The sequence below is a fragment of the Paramisgurnus dabryanus genome, chromosome 7 (assembly GCF_030506205.2).
Source record: "Paramisgurnus dabryanus chromosome 7, PD_genome_1.1, whole genome shotgun sequence".
NCBI classification, from domain to species: domain Eukaryota; kingdom Metazoa; phylum Chordata; class Actinopteri; order Cypriniformes; family Cobitidae; genus Paramisgurnus; species Paramisgurnus dabryanus.
This window is the reverse complement of record NC_133343.1, coordinates 37,172,652-37,178,651: the sequence shown is the minus strand read 5'-3', so window position 1 is coordinate 37,178,651 and position 6,000 is coordinate 37,172,652.

The window sequence follows — 6,000 nt, the reverse complement described above, 5'->3', positions numbered from 1 at the left end:
TTGCTCTTTTATGGCTCAGGAGATTTCATTATGTATCGAGTGTCAATGTTATCTCCAAGGATTCTCTTTAAAAAAAATAAACATGGGAAATAAACATGCTGTGCAAAAAATGCTGGGTTGGATTGCAACTCATGGGTGAGTGAAATATGGACAAACCCACACTGGGGCAGTACCGGACAGGGTTTAGGTTAATCCAGGACTAAGCCTTAATGTTTTTACAAACATACTGTACCTTACAAAAACACTACAGGTGTGCACCTAAATGTGTGAAGTTAATTCAGCCTCTAGACTGAGCATAATTGGAGACCATGCTGAAATCTTTAAAGGTTAAGATCTGAACAAACTTTGTGAACAAAAGCCAGAGGTTAAAAGTTTTCAGCATCATCACATTGTCATGATCATTACGATCATAACATCACCATCATCACCATGAAGTTCTGCTCTGTAACAGCTTAAATAACATTCATTGAATAAACAGAAAGTGCACTGAATAAACAGAATAATCTGTTGCTGTAAACTTCTCCCACCACCCACATGTTCCTACGCATCAGAAAACCAACAATTTCCCGGGCAGAGCGAGGTTAAGGGTGCTTTGTTAAACAGAACACGGTGACACTGTTCTTTGATCTTTGCCTCAATATGTCGCATTTTTAAATGTCATTGTGCCTTTTGAAATGTTGTCATTACTATTATCAGTGGTAGCTTACCCACTGTTGAAACCCGCTGACTTCAAATGTATAGATGTACAGATACCACCTGCTGTCAGAGATGAAAAATCCTGCCGTGGTTGGGCATGAAACATTATTTAGAGCTGCTGTGTAAAAACAACAGAATAATACATTTACACAAACAAACCAATTTGTCAGAACTTGCCATTTTATTCATTCGATTACAGTAGGGGAGAGCGGGGTAAGTTGTCACACTTTTCACTTCTAACATTTAGCAACATACATCAAAATGGTATGAAGTCTTGGGCACATATGTTGTGTTCATTACATTTTTATATCTTATCTCATTACGAAGTTGTAGACTGTTGAACAGAGAATGTTCACTTGTGACTATTTGCCCCATCGGTGGGTAAGTTGTCACACTAGATTATCTAAAAAGAAGAACACAACTACTTAATTGTGATTATTGATTTTCATTTTTAAAATTTAAACCAGAACTGAAAATGTTAACTTTAAGGCACAGTCTTAGTTGCAACGTTAAGGTCATGGGTTTGATTTCCAGGGAACACAAACAGAAATAAAATATACTGTAGCCTAGGGTGACCATACGTGCCATTTTTCCAGGACGCGTCCTGGCCAGAATTCCGGGTGAGACACTTTTTTTGAAAATATGCTAATTTTCCAGCTCCTCTACAGTTAAACATTTGAGTTTTACCGTTTTGGAATCCATTCAGCCGATCTCCGGGTCTTGTGGTACCATTTTTAGCATAGCTTAGCATAATTCATTGATTCTGATTAGACCATTAGCATTGCGCTAAAAAATAACGAAAGAGTTTCGATATTTTTCCTATTTAAAACTTGACTCTTCTGTAGTTACATTGTGTATTAAGACCGATGGAAAATTAAAAGTTGCAATTTCTAGGCAGATATGGCTCGGTACTATACTCTCATTCTGGCGTAATTATCAAGGACTTTGCTGCTGTAACATGGCTGCAGGAGACGTAGTGATATTATGCACTGCCCGAAATTAGTCCCCTTGGTTACTTTCAATGGCAGGGTACTATTTTCGGGCAGTGTATAATATTGCTACGCCTGCTGCAGCCATGTTACAGCAGCAAAGTCCTTGATTATTACGCCAGAATGAGAGTATAGTTCCCCGCCATATCTGCCTAGAAAATCACAACTTTTAATTTTCCACCGGTCTTAGTACACAATGTAACTACAGAAGAGTCAAGTTTTAAATAGGAAAAACATTGAAAAACTCTTTAGTTATTTTTTTTAGCTCACTGCTAATGGTCTAATCAGATTCAATGGATTATGCTAAGCCATGCTAAACGTGGTAGCGCCAGACCAGGAGATTGGCTGAATGAATTCCAATACGGTAAAAATGAAATGTTTAACTCTAGGGGAGCTGGAAAATGAGCATATTTTCAAAAAAAGTGGAGTGTCCCTTTAAAATGATTTTTTTTAAGTTGTTGGATCTACGTAATTTAATTATGTACACCAATTCAACATGATTGAATCAAATTTTATTTATACATAACCTTGATGACGTATAGGGTTGACAAGTACTACTTACGGAAGACACACCCGAAATCCTGGCCAGGATGCGGCCCGGAAAAATGGCACGTATGGTCACCCTACTGTAGCCTACCTTGCATGCAAGTCTGCCAAATGCATAAAAAAAAAAAATGGTTTACTTTTGTTCATTGTAAAGCTATTTTTTGTTCATTGACCGGTTGCACCTATTGGTAAAGGTACTGCAAGCAGCAGGAGATAAATTTTGATATGTTGCACTTTTATTGAATTTTAAATATGATCAGTGCCACAGGGACTAAATGTATGAGGGCGTTTCAATTTGTGTCTTATTGACACCCGTGTTCCCTCCAGCAGGAATCCTTCCTTTTTATCGATCCTGCGTTTGTTTACGTTCCATCGGGGTCACCCAATTTTGAAATATATTGTTATTCTGTGACCCTTCAATGTCATCACTTTTGTTGCATCTTGTTTAACACAAATGACAAGAGAAAGCAGCCCTGACTTGTGAATGAGAAATTTTCACATTTGCAATCATCACTAGCTGTATAGTGGAGAGTGGGAATATTAACCCTAGCTCTATATGCATAGCATTTTCCCATGATGTTTTATTTATGTTTAATCAAAAGCAACTTGCAGCTTATTTAAACTTTTATTAGGAATCAAACCTACTGTATAACCTTGGCATTTCAAGTTCCAAAAATAATGTTTTTGAAAAATGTCACATTTTTTATAGTACTACTAACCAAACATAAGGTTATGGGTTTGTCAAAACCACAGCCACTTAGAAACATTATAGCAATCATTGCATTAAAATAAATAAATATTTATATTATATTTCAGTAAATGGGTACCCTAAGAATTAACCCCATAAAGCTTCATGCTTCTACACAATTTCTATAAAACGTGCTTGCTTTACAAAAACTATGCTCTGAAATGACCTTGGACTGTTTCATTGAGGTACAGATTAGCATGTCAAGGCTAAGGACAATTGTTTTTGCCCTTGTTCACACGTTACATTTTATGACACCCAAAGACCAAGACCAGCAGTCATGCTTATTTCACAGAAAACAATATTTGTTGTACTTTTTTTTTTTTGCTGTCGCTCAACCACCCTGCTGTTCCAGGTGGTACACACATTTGACCTTCATTGCGATATCACGTTCATCCTTAAGCAGATCTTATAAACCCTGAGTGAATTCATAAAGGAATAAAATGAACTTTTAAATAGCATAAATTAAAACAATTGTGTGTGTGGCAAATTTCGACCTAAAGCCTTATCAAGTTTTCAACCTTGTCAGTATGGGATCTTTGTGAGAGAATTGTTCTCCGTCTTGATTTAATAGTGTCAGCGTGTCGTCAAAAAAGAGTGTGAGGATGTCTAGCGAAAAGCAATCTGCAAGATAATTACCCTTGTGGGGAGTCTTACAACACTCAATATGGCAAACTGCCTCCTTCATGAGAGAGACTCACTAACAGATGCACAATGCAAAATCAGTGTGATATCTATTGAGGGCATAAACCAAAACCTACTGCATGATCAGCATTACAGCCTTGCATAAAAGATCGAGAAGCAACCAAATCGGAGGGTGCAGTAATTCTCCTGGGAAATCGGTAATAAAATGTCACAAACTTACATAAAAATTATGTCAAACTGTAAAAAAAAGAGAGTTTCTCTGAATTATGACGTGCATCCAACCCAGGCGTGAAAAATAAAGCCAAAATGTTGCCATTGCCACAGGTCATAAACCCCACCCTCTCCAAGTAAACAAATAGGATGCGAGCCAAATTTTTCAATTAAATTACAGTTAAAAAATTTCCCAACAATGGTTTCTGTTATTTTAGTTATTTTTTATCATGTTTAGGTACGTTTAGGGGCTGGACACACCAAAACTTTTAAACGCAGCTGAAAACGCCTTGAGGACGCCGAATGCCAGCTGTTTTTCAGCTGAGTGCCAGCTTTCTTCAGCTGAGCGCTTTGGTAGCTGTGATACTTCAGCTGCGAGCCGGTTGGTTGCTGTGGTAATGTCCCGCCCCTCCTCCACTGTGATTGGGCGGCTGTGTGAGAACTGACATGGACGAGCGGAGCGTTTCTCCCAAAGTTGAATCTCTTTCAACTCACGACGCTCAGCGCCGAGCGAGGAAAAACCGCCGAGTGCCGGTTTCAGCGCGGAAAAAACATGATAGCTGCTGGCTTATTTGAAAAACACCAAGCTTCCATTGGAAACAATTGAAAACATGCGCCGGTCGCGGCCGTTAAAGTTTTGGTGTACACAACCCCTAAAGAGTTCATTTTTCTAATAAGTTTGGTCTAAGTTATTAGATGCTATAAAAGGGCTGCAACAACTTTTTATTTGTGTGTCTGTGCATTGAGTCAAACTGTAAAATGGGCGGGGCCTTGACACCTCAAGATCAACACTGTGCAGACTCTGGATCCAAATTAGGTCATTGGCGCAAGATTTCAGTAGCCATTTTTTAGATATTTTGGCCATTTTTTACAACGAAAGTCTATTGTCGTCCATCTTACAGTCTATGATCCAACCCACAAAAAAGTCTCCAGAGAGCGTTAATCACCTATAAAAGATTTTTTTATATAAGTTACATTTTACATTTACTCTCTAGGATGCTAGCAGACATTGCTGTAAAATGCAGTTAGGCCCTGTTTACACGAGAACGCTCGAAGGTGAAAATGTAAAAATATTCGTTTACACGGCGACAGCATTTCTGGGGCTTAAAACGCAAAAAAGTGACACCACCCTCCAGAGTGAAAATCTTAAAAACGCTCTACTGTCACGTTCCCGTCTAAAGGGTAAAAACGCATGTCTGCTCATGGGGGCTCTTGTCGCGTACGCGTTTACGTCACAGGCATGCGCCAGTTCAGGAAAATAAAAACAAACATGTCAGATTATTTCCATACGTCGGACCTTCAAGTTGCCATAACAGCTCTGATAAAAATACAAGAGTCTTTCCAGCAGTTGTACAAAATATTCACAGCTAGTATTACTGATCAGAGAAGGCGCATTAATTACCTCTATCAAATTGTTGACGCACCAATTTGTCGGAGGCAAACCAGACGGCTTTGGACCAGACCTGGTAGAACAAAGAAGAAGATTGTATGCATGGGCATGGACTTGCTGTTGTAGTGTGTCAGTGCTTCACATTGCCACCTAGCCACCTGGAGTGCATACTACATCGAATATCACACATACTCTTTAACTGCGCCTGCTAATTTTGTACCACTATTCAAAACAAAAATCAATTTCATTAACTTTTTTCCACAATGCTGTAAGGAAATTGTTAATGTCAAAATCACTTCAGTCTTGGGCTTTAATAGTACTTGTAGGGAAAACAAAGGCAACAAAAGGAGACAAATTAGCATAAACATTTGCACATTTGTTAAATCCTTTTTATCAGCAGAGCCTTTACTCAAGTGGTTTGGCAAAACTTATAAGGGCCGAATTCTTGGAAAACATCCTTACAAATATAATGAAATATGGTATGTCAAAAACTAACTTGTGAGGACATTCTGGGTGCCCATGTTAGTTCAGATCATTTATCTTTTTTGCCATTTCCACCCCCCAAAAACCCTTTAGTACATGTTCAAACCATGCCATGATAATGAGGAGTGATGCCCCTTCATTAATATGTCTGCTTCAAAGGGCCGACTTCAGTGCCAGCAGACTGTGTTGGTTAAGATCATTGCTCCTTATTCTAGCAGAGCCCTACAGCATTTTCAACATGCCAACATGTCAGGGTTTTGCCAATAAAAACTGATGCCAATGAATGATAGAATCTG